Source organism: Prinia subflava, chromosome 2 (genome assembly GCF_021018805.1).
Source record: "Prinia subflava isolate CZ2003 ecotype Zambia chromosome 2, Cam_Psub_1.2, whole genome shotgun sequence".
Taxonomy (NCBI): domain Eukaryota; kingdom Metazoa; phylum Chordata; class Aves; order Passeriformes; family Cisticolidae; genus Prinia; species Prinia subflava.
Window position 1 is genome coordinate 16,007,483 of NC_086248.1, and position 15,241 is coordinate 16,022,723.

Genomic DNA, 15,241 nt, shown 5'->3' on the forward strand with positions numbered 1-15,241 from the left:
ATGTTTAGGGTTCACCAGGGGCTAATTCTGTCTGACCATGGGGAAAAGGAACAGTCTCTCCCAGTTTCTGACCATGGTATAGAGCAAGTGTTGTGGAGGACTGACTGTTGTCATGCCCTGGTAGTGCCAGAACAGGGAGCTGGGGCAGTGGAGCAAAGGAGCGGGAGCAGATGTATTGCCTTCCTGCAGTTGGATCTGCTGCTCCCAAAAATCTGGAGCTCCAAATGTCAGAGGAAAAGTGACATTTTTAGACAACAAGTCATTGCTCCCTTGCCTCCCACTGTACGAAACTATTCTATGACCATCTCACCTTAACTGAATATTTACTGCCTGCAGTGATCTTTTATTATACTGTATCCTATTTTTCAGTTTTATGTGGACTTGTCTATTAAACAAGCCCAATTAGCCTAGCAGTGGGCTAAGCGCTCCATAAAAAAAGCTGTAGAGGCATTTAGAAAAGGTAAATAAAACATCAGTTTCTATTGTAGAATACATGCATGATAAGATGTTTTCTTATTTGTTTAATGCCCCTCATCTTGAGCCATGTCTCAACAGACCACTGTTCACCTTGTGATCTGAATGCTGGGCTTTTTCAGGATTTAGGTTTAAAGGTCATACAGAAAACTGATGGGCTTCCCTTTTAAGTTTATTCTTTGCTTTCAAGATGACAGTCTATCTGCCTTTTTCTTCCCCCTTCTCTCTTACTTTTAAAATTAAACTTATTTCAATAGAGAAAAATATACTTTGATAACTCACCTTTTCTTTTTTTCTTAGTCAATGGCAACATAATTTTGACAGCTTATAAGCCAAGCTTGATTTTAAGAGTTATTTTGACTTGGCTATCTTTCATTCTCCGATCTGACTCTCCTTGTTCACCTTCTCCAAGTCTTCAGCTGAAGCATTAATTCATTCTTTTTCTTTTTTTCTTGTGAGGATAGTTTAAAAACTATCTAAATGAAATTCCATGAATTAGATATTTTAAAAATTATATTTATTATATAATTATCATGCTGCTGTTATTCCCACAGTTCAGATATTGGAGACCACACGCATCACATTAACAATGTGGATGATAGACTGTTAACAATGTGCATTGTCCAAGCTAATTCCTTCCATGCCTTTTTTCCTGTCATAAGGATTTTCTGTCCTTTTCAAAGACATGGGAAGACTACATCCCTTTCCTTCTGATACTGACAAGAACTTGGGAGCTCCATTGTCAGCTTCTTGCAGAAGAACTAAGTGAAAAGCTCTTATTTGGCTGAGAAGACTGATAAAGGCAACTACAACTCTTATCCTTATTCTTCTTTTTTACAGTCACAATAGAAGATATCCACTCCAGGGAGCTTTATGGCTCTCCTCTCCTGATAAACATGAGAAACTTGATGCATGGGAAAATGGGACTTGATGATAGCTCGACACTTTCACACCTTGAGACTCAAACTCAGATCTGTCAGAGGTGCAAGCTATGAATATGCTGATGAAACATAACCCACACAGAAGGCATCACAACCCTAGTCCAGAGGCTTTGTGTTTGTCTACTACAAGTTATTCTTTCATCCAACCCACACTGAATTGCATCAAAGAGTTCTCTGATAAGTTTCTGACCACATCGTAGGGACAACATGGAGCAGATGATTTGACATGTGAGAATCAAACAACACCTAAAACCTCCTTGCTGGCCCTGAGATAGCAAGTAGACACTTGCATCTCCCACAGCCTCTACCAGCATTTCAGGCTTAATAGTGACAGGTCTTCATCTGCAGCTTTGAGGTTATCATGAAATCTTTAGCTCACCTGATGTACACACATTTAGCTGTATTACTTTTGTACTGTTCAGCTAGAAAGGCTATCCAGTAGTCACCAGTAACTGATGCTTGCCAGCAGCTATTGAAACTCAGCAGTCACACACAATCAGGAGTACTTGATAGAAAGCGTCTTCATTATAATTCCTCCATTTCTATCATTTAACATTCTTATGTGGAGTTGGATTTTGGTCTGGAACAGTGCAGTAATGTGAGTTGAAAGCAAGCTGGGAATGAGCCAGAAAGTGAATGCTTAGCCCAGAACCTGCACCTCTGGGAGCAAAGACTTCAAGAATCAGATGCTTTGCATTTGCATTGCTTCCAACATCATACTGGAGGATGGAGAGAGGTGATGGAAACCATCAATAAGATCAGTTTTAATTTCTTCTTTAACATTTATCTTTCCACACTTTATCCAGTTGGGAATTTCAACCAAAATCTAGGACTGTGTTCTAAGCCTCACAAGCTGCGGACTAAAAAGTGAATGAAATGTAGCTGTAATTTTAGAAATATCAGTTCATTTGGAATCTGTTTGACAGGGACAATGATTCTAGGAAGCTACAACTGGAACAAACCTGAAACAGACAGCAATGATGCTTTCAGTTTTTTGTGTGTGTGACTTGAGATTTCAGGGCTGCCAAATTTCACGCATTCCCACAGCTTAACAGTCACACATTGAGCCAGGCTTCAGGGATTGATCATGTTGATCATCAGGAGATTGCCTGTTTCTTGCCCAATTTTATCTGAAATATGGTTTCTGTCATATTTTTAATAGCATCAATCCCTTGGGAGGACGCTATTTTCTCTGAGATTTTGCTGTCCACATTGTAGGCAAGAAACATCTTGTAACCTCACTTAGACATATTTCTTTTCTCCCTCTGTAATTTAAACCAGAAACCCTTTGATAATGAAAAAACAAGCTTGCTTTTAGTTCATGAAAACATAATACAGAAACAATGTTCTTGTTGACATAATACTGTTCTCTATTTGAGTCCCTTGCTCTGTGCAGTTCTGCAGATGAAGCAATATTATAGTGTTTGCTGTTTGTATGGTTGTGGCACCTAAGAGAGACAGTTCTTGACTCCGTTATGCTTCATTGCATAGAGAGAACAGTAACATGTCTTTCTCTAAGAGCTTGATTGAGAAGCCTGGAGAAACGAGAATAACATGCTGATTGGAGAGAGAAGGGACTGCCACAACTTACCCAGTGTTTAACTGCTGTTTAGATTTTGGTTTCAAGAAATTTGATGAAGTAATTTTTCGATGTTTATTGGGAGACCCTTTAAACATAAATTAAAGAGAAGTACAAATCAGACATCAGAACACTTTTGTAATTCCATCATTAAGATTCAGATTGTTTGTCTAACCTAATTATAAAGAATCACTTAATGCTTTCTGAAATCCATGGTATAGCAATGAAGAAATCAATTTAGAGGTGGTGCAGTTGAATGTAAGAGAGTATTTTCATTGCACACTTGTAGCTCTGTGCCCTCATTCTGTGTAGTCAACAGACAAAGGAGAGGTGCTGTAGGGAGGCAAAGTACCCAAGTTTAATGTGTAAAACCAAATTGAAGTAGAAAGCATGAATAACCCTTATAAAGACTCAAGGATATTGATAAATACTGAAATTTTCCTCACATTTCTCTTTCAAATCTTTCTAGGAATATCTCACTAAAATATTTATAATATGTTCAAAGGTTTAAAAATAAAGCCATTCTTAAACCAAATTAGAGTATTTAGCTCACCTGGAATATATATATTTATTAAAGCCATTCCACATGATTTAGCAAAGATCTTAGCAAGTATGTTATTGTACTCATCACTTCTGTTCATAGCTATTTTTTATGTTGTATCTAGGGGCCTGTTTTCTGCTGTCTTCTTTCAGACATCTATTTTGGCTGATTTAAATGTGAGGATGGAAAAAACTCCACTATAAAAATTCCTACAAATAAAACCTTTTTTGAAAAATGAGGTGTCATGTATAGTTTAATTTAATCTTTGTGTGGTTTTCTTTGGCACGTTGCTCACACTTGGGATTCATATGGTGTATCACAGCAGTTCAGTTTACAAACCCACTTGTTGCTCTACAAATGGTTATAAAAATTCCAAGAAAATGCTGCAAAAGAGCAAGTTTGCAATCTTGAGAGAAGTAAGTGACAAATATGTTCTTCAGAATAGATAAAGTTGAATTTCTGGAGCACATACACTGTGAAAAGACTTCAGACAATAATTTTGGTAAATAATAGATTATCTTTTTTCCTTCTGCCAATACTTTCTCATTTCACTTCTTTGTCTTTTGGTGTTCAGCAGCAGAAATATCAGGTCACAGTTCATGCATAAGGAAGATGTCACATATCTGAAATTCATATGTATGCTGTCAGCTCCCTTTTCCACCAAGAGCTGGATAATCATATTGCATTGGAGACATGAGGGCTTGTTTTCAGGAGGGTTTTCAAGCCATACCCCCTGAAATGTATGGCCTTTTGTATACAAAAAAGGCAGTTTGCACAGTTGTGTAGTAAAGACCATATTTTCTTACATTTAGGAACAAAGACATGTCAGGCTTTATTGAGCACATCACTAACTATATAACTAGCATTAAACACTCTATTTGCAACTGTTGCTGTGTATTTTGTGTGTGATTATCACCCCTAGATCTGCATCCTATAAAAAGATATTTCTGTTTGCTTAATTATAAAGCTCTTTATGAACAGGCTCATCTGTAAATAGCTTGGTGCAGCTGAAATAGAAATATAATTATAATGAAGGCAGATGTTTCTGAGATACTTCTTATGGAACTTGTTCTGAATATACAAAGGAGGAAGGCTTTTCTAGCTGGTGGAGTGTTGTCCAAATGTGGTCTAATCATCCAAATATGAGGGGGGGTTCACTTTGAGGGAAAAATCTGAATAATAATAATGATGACAACAGCAGGAACACCGACACTGCTAACAACAATAAGAATTATATTTCCAGACCCATATACATCTGTCCTGTCCCTCAGTAAACATCTTTTTTCCTGAATCCTGAAGGGGCAAAGAAATAACTTACGTAATTTATTCTCTGTGGATTAGTTGCCAGAAAATGCTGGACTTTTATTCAACAGTACTTCATTAGATTGATGAAACTGTCATGGAGCCACAAAGTTTAAGGTCATTTGTATACAAATATAACACTTCTGTTTGCCTTGTTGCCTCTGTGTGGAGTCTTAAATTGTTTAAATCCTGTGAGTGAAATAATGAGATAATTTTTTAAAATTATTATTTTTGCATCCAAGGACTTACAAAACTACTGAATCCTATTTCCCATGGAAATTATATTTTCAAGTCTTTAAAAAATCTCACCTTTCTGTCGAACCACAGGTGTCCTTCCCCCTCCCTCCCTTCCTTCACTAACAGTGACTGCTTATGCTGTGACAGCTGGCTGGGAGCTGTTGGTCCAAGGCTGCAGTCCTCACTTCAGTGGAGTTGCCATCCTGATCAGCTCCCATTTGTCCCATCTTTAGTGACTCACCAGCAGAGCCGGTCGCTGTCCCAGCCATCTTATGATAAGGGTGCCCAGACAGCTACAGCCATCTGGCAGGCTTGTGAGTTGGAAAGAGCCAGTTTAGTTCAGGATGAACTGCTACAAACTAAGTTATGCTGTGGAGCAGCACCTTCCAGCCCAGGACAGTCTTGTTTTGCTCACAGCATGTACATGGGAGCTGCTGGTCAGCACTGCTGCTCTGCCCATCTTCCTCTTCCTCGTCTGCATGGCTGAACAATGAAGCACAGAACTGGGCTGCCTTAAAATAGGAGAGGAGAATGTGGGGCAGAAAACACTTAAGGATGATTTGAACTGAGCCAGAAGCACTCCTGATATCTCTGTTGTGGATATTTTTCCAACATAAACATAGGCCTCAGACTAAAGTTTACGTAAGTGGAATAGGAGTGTTTGTACCATGAGATATCAGGGATTTGATTTAAAAGGGACTAGTGATTTCAAAGGGATGTGTATCAAGTTTTAAATGTAACTTTGTGCGGCCTGTAGTAATTCCTTTTACTCCCTCACTTGGGTGGCAGACTTAAGGCAGCCTCACCTGGATGAAGTGAATGGGACAATATATCTCCTTTACAGGAAATGTATCCTTAAGGATAACAGAGCAAAATCCAGTTCTGAGCAACTCCTCTTGAGATATAGTGTCTATACTTCCTGCTCTCATTTTTGAACAACTTTACTGTGTCACTACACCTACCGTGCCAGGACCTGGCTGGTGTGGTTCTCTTTGAATGGTCTATTGGCACTGCTCCAGATTTGGGGAGAAGCTTTCAATAATAATATGTATCAAGCATATTTCAGTTTAAGAATGTATCACAGTTCTCATTTCAAAAGTTGGATCCCAGATTGCTCCTCTGCAAAACACACCCTAGGGAGAGATTTCCTTGTCTGGTTGGATAGTTCTGCTCTCTGTTTCTGATATTCTTAATGGAGAAACAAAAAACCCCAGGTCTTTTAGTGTAGGTGCATTACTTCCATCAACAATAAAAAAGATTACATATGTGCTGAGGATGAGAATGAACCTCTCAGACTGTACATACTTGTGCCTGAGGCCAGGCCTTGGGGCCTAACAAATCAGCCTGACTTCCTGGTCTCTTCTGACCCCAGGGATTCAGTGTAACTATTCTACACATATGGGATAGAAAAAGACAGAAATGAAAGGTGTTGCACTTATCTTGAGAAGAAGTATTCAGCAGTAACTCAAATGTAGGAATTGAGATTAAAATTAATGAAGTACCTGATGCTACAAAACACACTCTGTTAATGAAAGGAACAATTATTTTCAATTTTATGCAAAACAAATGCATTAAGGAAGGTGAGGACAAATATTTGTGCATCAGAAATTATACATGCTGTGATAGGAAGAAAATTACCTGATTGTTTCTTTTATGAATGGGAAACAGAGGCCTAGAGATATGATTTACTAGAGATTTCTCTTTTTCTCTCTTACACACACAAAGGAGAACGGGTATTTTTCTGAAGCCTGTGCAAATATTAATTTTTCTGCATTTGTTCCTACTTGTGAACTGCACTTGTCCTCAGATTCCCATATATATAGAACTGCCATCCACAGGACTGCTGCTAATAGAAACTGTCAAGTCTGAGGCAGACATTTAACCTACCAGCTGTGAGTGTACATCTTCTCTGCATCTCCTCACCTTTTGCCTGCTCTTCATTGTCCTTGTCAGACATTTTCCTCTGAGAACTTCTACTAGAAATTGTGTCCTTGTACAATGAAGATGTTAAAAAGCTACTCTGGCTAATAACTAAAAGAAACCATTTAATGACTAGCCCTTGTCCTTATTAGGGAAAAAGATAGAAAGCATTCCATCAGAATTTGGCATAGAGGAATAGTATCTGAAAGTCTCTTTCCCTGAAAAAGAAATGTTACCTGTTTTCACATTTCCCTATTGTTGCCTCTCTAAATTCTCACTGAAGCATTTTGTCTTTATTAGCTTGTTTACTCTGTTATATCATTAATATAATTTGTTTTAGAATAGCTTGTTAATGAAAAAAATAATGCAAGCACAAAACCCCTTGTTATTTAATACTTCGTTGCAAATTCAGAATTATAGGCCAACAAATAAATTTGTCAGTTTTGACAGTGTGTCTGACTTAAAATATTTTGCTGTAATTTTTGTTTTCCAGTTTCCTGTTTTGTTTTTTTGCCTTTGTTGTACTGATGACTATACAGAAATGGAAGCATTTCAGAAATGTCTGTCATGAGATTAACACCCCAGTTTTGCAAATGTGTGAAATTAGGAGATACAATTACTCTTAGTGATTCTGAGATGAATTTATTCTTATTTCTTCCCAGTATGTACAGAGGGGCATGAAGGCATGGGTTTTGGGTTACATGGTCTTATTTAAAAGAAGACATAAATGGTCTTTTACCACTTATAGGGACTGCTATGCAGCATCATCAGCAAACTTGTGATTCTAAAAATAAAAAAAGTACAAAAATCTCTTCAAAATATTGAAATGTTACATTGCTGTATTTCCTCTGTAACACAGAAAATCAGTTGTTCAGATCTATAAATTCCTCATGTGTAGAACTACTTAAAGTGATGATTATTTCAGGCATCAGTTTCTCAGTTGACTCCATGTTGCCAAATCTATGGTCACTACAAAGTCTAGAGAATAGCATGGACATGCTTGTAAGACAGTGCATTGATCCATTATTCCTTTACCTAAACTGGTGCTCCTGATACCTGTAGCTACTCTTGTGGCTCACACATTCCAGTGAATCATCACATCCCCAGCTGGAAATGCCACAGCTGGTACCAGTGTGTACTTAACCAACGTGTGGTGAAGGGTCACAAAATGGACATGGAATAAGGGGAAGTGTGGTAAGACAGCTAAAACAGCTATCAAAGCACCTTTAACAGTGTATATGGGACAACAGGGAAATTGTGGATAGAGGTGGAATAGCTCCACTACTGAAAAGCTGAAGACATTATTATGTTGGCTGCTGTTTACCTTGGGTACTGCTGACTTAGACAGATATTGAAGCACAGATCCTTTCTCCGTATACTCAATATAGATTGTTTGAGTTAGAGGAGTAGTGATCTGAGTTACACATTTTGTCTTGTTTTGTTTTTTCCCCTCTCCTTCTAAATAAATAATTGAATCTTTTAGAAGACCGTAACAATTGGTACATAGAGAACTCTTCAGCAATTCTGGAGAAAACTGTTCAAGTGAAATAGTAACAAACTGTGACTTGTGATCCTTTTAATGTATGTTCAAGAGACACGAAAATCATGTAAACAATGAGCTTATTCCCCTAATGTATTTAATAGTTTTGTTTGAAAAATAAATGCTTTTTTACCTTGATTTGTAACAATCTGTATACAAAAAAGAATTACGAATTCCAGTATTAGGTTGTGAGGACCTCTGAATTCCCTTTATGCCAGTGTTTCTTTGCATCAGTTTTACAAAGTGAAGTTGAAACAAGTTAAGAAAGTTTTGACTATGCTGTTAGAAGGGGATAAAGATGTCTGAAGCCTAGGTTTGGTGGACAGCTCTTAAGTAAAGAGAGCTTCAGTGTTCTGTGCAGTTTAATTTCAGTTACCATACATAAAAGTAAATTTTAACGATATTCATTGCATCATACTATGCTCATTATTAAATTTTATTTCTTTATGTGTGTAGCCTATATAATCTTCTAATAAAAACATTTTATATTATATAACATACAATTAATATAATATTAATATAGTGTTATTCAAAATAGTTTGTATTATAGCATGTAATTTTGTAATATTCCAGATGCTGATAAATCTACATTGTCAGTTTTTTTACTACTGTAAATCTACTGCAGCAGGATTTTTTTCTGAAATCTGTCTGAAAAGTTATATCCTGTAAAGAATCTGTGAGCTATAATAGTAAATTTTTGGACTTGTAGGACACTTCAAGGAGATAGAATCTGGACCACAGCCTTCAGTGGTAATAGGCAGAGCAGCTGGGAAGGGGACAAATCAAAGAGGTTTTACAGTGTGGGATCAGGAGGATTGCAACAGCTGGGGTGGGTCAGGCAGGTTATGACATTTGGGGGAACTGTTGGGTAGGGAGCTCTTCGGTGAGGAGGGATGAGAGTTATGGCAGCTGGAACTGAGTTGGTGTTGAGACTTATGATCAGGAGGAACTGGGAACAGCATAGCATCTGGAAGCTGATCAGGCAAGGGGCTCGTATTATCCGGGGGATCAGGAAGTACACAACAGCTGGGAAGGGTCAAACAAATACCCAACACACATGGAATTGAGCAGCAGGGCCTGGTGCCACATACGGCTTCTCACTTCCCTTTTTTATGTTTTGCTGCTCTCTACCTTTCTGTAAATTTCTCGTAACTCATGTTCAAAATGTGTCTTTGTGCAAAAATAAAGAGGAAAAAATAAAGAATATTAAATTCTTCTTAAAAAAAATGTGGCTAGACCTTCTCAGACAAAACGTGTCCAGCCAAAGCCCATATAATTCTAACTATTGGCTAGTAAAATATTTTTTTCTTCAATCCTCTTGCACCTGCTGCCCTACCTTGTGAAGATTTTTTGATCCTTTTTTCCAGGAGCTCAATTAGCCAGAAGAGTTTAACTTCCTCCTCCAGTGGGAGCTCGACATATGGAGGCTCAATTTTTTGTGATACTGCCCAGTGATACTGGGGGAACTTCATGACAGGTGACCCTGGTGTAGGAAGAACAAGCTTCATGTGTCTTGCCTGGCATACAGCACTCCAGCTGAACTGGTCTGTTTCTCAAAATTTTGTTTATTTAGTGCTTTCCCGATCTCAGATTTTGCACTATTACACATGTATAATTGTACATTTTTCATTTTTTTTCCTAAAGTTTCTACTTCCTATCTGAAGTTTATTGTTTCTTACATTCATGTCCTTCATGTATGCTGTTGCTGTCCTGTTTTTTTCAATTAATTTTAAAAGTGAGAGCTTTATGATCCAATACTGCCACATTCTCAGTAGGTTCACTTTCCTCTTTTTTGTCATTTCTCTCTGATCTTTGCTGACACTCCTAGAAGACCAGCCATTTTCATTATACCTCTTTGAATCTGCACCCAAATATTTTGTTTCATGCAGTGTTTTTATTGTAAACTCATTTTGCAGAGACTATTTTTTAATTCATATTTAGATAAGTATCTAGCATGATGCAGTCCTTCACAATAGGTCTCACAGGTACTAAAAAAACCCCAAATTATAGTAATGAGTTCTGTGAAAACCCTGATTCTTTGCAAATCTTTGACACATTGGGAAATTATGTCAGCTATATTAGGCAGTTGTGTCAAATACGCATAGTGGATGGTAAATTGTTGTTTTACCTCTACAAAAATCTGTAGTATTCTCTTGTGTTTTCCATAGCTGCTCATATTATTTCTTTTCTTCTATAGGCTCTTATTGCTTTCCAGACATGCTGTGCCTTGTCTTTGCCAATTGTTGCCATCTGTCCTGATGACATTGTGATGGAGGTTGAGTGTGTTGCTGAGCTTCTTAATAATGTCACAGTGTCATTTTGCGTTACTTCTGTCACTCTGCTGCTGTTATGCTAGCTTGTCTTCCTTCATCTTTTCTTTTACACAACTCTTATACTCAATGCAGTCTAAAAAATGCCCTCTGGATATAAGTTCTTCTCTTCTTTCCACCATATCCAATATCTCATCTGTTTTCTACAGCTGCTTTCTGTGTTCTCTATTTTTTCCAATCTTATTCTATATGGTAGAAAGTGCTGCTTGTAGGACAGATTTTTTTAATTTCCTCTTGGCATTCAGTAACACCCTATTAAGTGGCTGTGTTTACACTGCAGTTGTCAATGATCTTTTCCGGGTCCTCTGCTCATTAAGCAATAAATTCAACTTTCCTGGCTAGCAGTGTTTTGAACATTTCATGTGGCAATATGGAGCCAGTCCCACAGGGAATGGTTTCCTCTTACCAGACTGCTCCCTCCACGTGCTATACTCCCTGTTGGGTTTATCTAACTATGTCATCTCTAGGAAGGGTACTTGAAGCAAGCTGTTGCCTCTTTCTTAGCTGCATGCAGGTTGCCAGGGAGCCTGGGGGACCCACCATCTGACATCCATAGCACTCGGCTTCTAACGGAGTATGTCTGAGAATCCCACTGAAGCGTGGGATGACAAGTTCCCTCTTTCTTTTTTGGAGAATTACTTCTCATCCACAAGGTAATAAAATATGTTTGCCAACCTGTTATTGTGTTAGTATTCAGATTACTATCATTCACTGAAGAATTATAGAAATAGAAATAATTTTTCAAGAGCATCTCATAAGTGACTTTGTTTCACATTTAACTCCAAGATTACAAAATGTGAAAAGCCCTGTCAACCTGAGTCACAGCGATGGCACAGTAAAAGCAGTAATTACTTGGGCTTTCCTTTGCTGCCTCTTTATTCTGCTTCAACTTGGACACAGGTAGATCACACCCAGGAGTGAGAAAATTATTCATTGCACAATCTGGTGCTTAACCTGCCTACTAAGACTGAGAATGAGGGTGCCAACTAGTGCCAGCTGTAACAGTGCTTGGGAGATGTGGACCATCCACCAGGAGCTGGACCATGATCAGAGTTCATTTCAGAAAGGACACTGAGCAGCCATCAGAATGGTAATAATTTTCAACCACAATAGAATTGGATTCAGACTTAATTTAATAGAACAGACACTCTTAGGAGTACTGAGAATTAACACTGGGTGGAGAATGACATCAGAGAGGTAACATGCAAACAAATACAGGGACAGAAAAACATAACATCTATAATCTTTTTTTTTAAATAAAGAAAGAGAAAAGAAAAAAGAAAAAGAGAAGCTTGACCCACAAAGAGCCTAACAAAAAAAAAGAGGGACTGAACTTGCAGTCATGCTGGTGTATGGTGGAAGGGCAGAAAGCAGTAAGTTATGTTATTTCTTGATATCCTGGAAGCAGAACTGAGATCATGTTAATAGCTTAAAGTACCATCATAAAAAGTACTATGTTTTAATCTGGTATGATAAAAGCCACGGAGCTCAAACACAGTGCTGAAGGATATGCATTATTAATGGTTTATATCACCAAGTTCCCTCCCTTATGCTCTTCTCTGTGTTTGACTCTAGCTTCCACTTCTGTAACATGCTGATGCCTTTCATTCTCTACCTCATTCTACCCATCTACATGCTAACTTAATTTTGTTCTCTCTTCCTTCATAGTTGCAGCATCTCTGACATTAACTTTCATACTCATGGCCCACCTAAGGCCTCAAATATTTGTTGCTTCTTTCAGCTCTTTGTACAACTCCCAGCTTTGATACAACTCTCCCACATGTCAAAGGGCTGTTTGCATAGCTCAGTCTTCAAATGTTGTTCCCTTTTTGGCTTCTGGTTATGTACAAGGGGCTCTTTCAACATTCATTAACTTTGATCCTCTCCTGGTCTTACCTCAGCATGACTCTGACACCTTTCCACTCGCATAATGTAAGTCTGCCTGTCGTCATTTCCAGTGCCATCAGTATTGTGGCCCTCTCTTCTGCTTTCATTAAAAGCTAAGTGCAGATCTGTTAGCTTGCTATAGGTAAATTAGAAAGCATGAATTATGAACTGCTCAAGAAATAGCAGCTGTTGAGCTTGTGTGCACAGCGAGGTTTGTTTGCTGCTGATCAATAAAAATCAGAGTCAGTAGCTATGCTACCAGAGAGACCATCTGTGGCTAGAGAGCCAGAAGCTTGCTGACCGGGGTAGACACTGCTGGCTCAGAGGAGGGCAGGGACAGGTTATATTCATATAACCACCCAAAGAGGGACATATTTAACTATCAGCAAGTGCTAGTGGGCAATCTGTGCAGAAGCACCCTACTGCCCTGCACTCCCTCTGGGAGGAAGGGGCTGAAAATTGACAGTGAAGTACTGGGATAGTCCTTTGCCATGTTAGTGCAATAAAGTAGTGTGGCTAACAAAATAGGGATTTTTTACTAAAGAAATTGGGTAGCAAATGACCAGAGAAGAACACCTCTTGAAGAAACAAGGTTAGGGATGGTTCCTCTCTTATTCTTCTTTTGAACTTTGTGCTAATATCCCCTTATCAAAAAAAAAAAAAAAAAGAAAAAAAAAAAAAAAAAAAAAAAAAAAAGAAATCACTTGTGCCCCCATTTTCTTTTCCACTTACTGCACCACTTTGTATTTCGCTCCTGTGTATGCTGTGTCCTCTTGCTCCATTTTTGTTCCCCAAGCCCTCCACAGACCAGTTTCATTCAGCTGAAATTACTCTTGTGAAATTTCAAATGCCTTCTTAGCCAAATCTTATACTCAATACCCTGTGCTATCAATTTTCATCACGTCATTGAAATACTCTTCTTAAAATTCCATCATCCACTGGCTTTTGAGGCGTCAACATATGTTGTTTTTCCCTCTTCCACTACTGACAATTCCTCAAGTATTTTCTTTTATAGTTTCTTGTTACTGATCATCTATTAATAAGACTCTTTTTTCTTGTTCTTCTTTCCTTCTATATTGTATCTCTGAATAACACATGCAGAATCAACCACTGTTTCTTTGCAGATGACTCACAGACAAAGCTCTCCTTCAGATTTCTCTCCTGATCTCCAAACAGAAAATAATCAACTATTACATCATATGTTTTAAAAGATCAAGCTGAGTTAAAAAAAGAATTCTAACTACTTAACTGTCCACAATATTTATTTTCTTCATCACTGTGACATCATCCTGCTTGTTTGTGATATAATTTAGTGTTGTTTTTCACTTGGCCCTCTCTCCATGTTCTGCCATCTAGGGTATCACTAGGTCTTGTGGATTTTTCCTGGAGCATCTAGAAGGTGTGTAAGCTGTATTCTCTCTCATTGTTTCTCACTGTGAAAACATTTTACAAGCATTTTTCCTTACATCCTCATTCTTAATCAATTCCAACATCTTTAATCTCAATCATATCTTTACTTCAGAGATACGATTTTCCCCTTTTGTTTCTATCCTCTCTCTTCTGTTGTAAAGGTACATAGATTCTTGATTTCAATAAAACTGTGCCAAGGAAATAATATCAGTTCAGTATTTTCCCTTTTTCTTTTAAATCACTTTCTCGATCTTTAAATCCCTCCCAGGTTCTACCTACTTAATTCATATTTGCTGGAGAGAAGTTGATTTCTGCTGGCCTTAGCAGTTGATGTCAATCTTTGTATTGTCATTGTTTATATTTTTGTGTGCTTTTTTCCCATAGACTTCTTTGTACATAGAGGAAAAAACCCATAATCCTTATCAGTATAATTTCCTTGTCCTCTGAAACTTCCCTCTAAAAAGAAACCACCTTCCTCTCCCAAGAAACCTACAAAAACCTTAGGAATAATTTGGCAGTCTGAGTGGAATACACCTGCTCAAATGTTGTGTTTTTCACATAGAAGCTATGTCTGAACTAGTCCCAACACACTTAGTAGTCAAGTCAGATGGGAATCATGGATTTATCTCATCCTAAAGTTCACATGCATCTCTCTACACTGATGGTAAAGAGAAGTAAGCAGATGGTTCCTGTGCAGACATCACAGATATATGAAACCCATAAAGTAGACATAGGAATAGCTTATTGTGCTAATTCTATTTATCCCCCTATTTTCTGTTATTTCAATTCAGGTATTAGTATTATTTTTCCTTGGTTGTCAACTCTAGAGTAGGAACTTTTTATTTTCCCATCATGGTTAAACCCATAATATCTCATGGCTTATTTTCATAGTAATATACAAAGCAGCCAGCGAGCTCAAATAGGTGACTTGACATATTCATCCTTCTTATGAACCACTTGCAGAACTACTCAGTACTTTCAGCTGTAAGACAAATGTTTTCATGGGATAAATATTAATGAAACAAATTGTTGTTACTTCAGAGCACTTCTTTTGGCTTGACTAATGTGGTAGGAAATCGT

General features: G+C 37.9%; 1 long non-coding RNA gene across 1 annotated transcript in view; it reads left to right on the plus strand.

Annotated features, from left to right (window-relative positions):
* The window catches only part of LOC134565593 (uncharacterized), a 329,001-nt gene that overhangs the window by 296,034 nt on the left and 17,726 nt on the right, over window positions 1–15,241 (plus strand). The gene's annotated exons all lie outside the window — the stretch shown is intronic.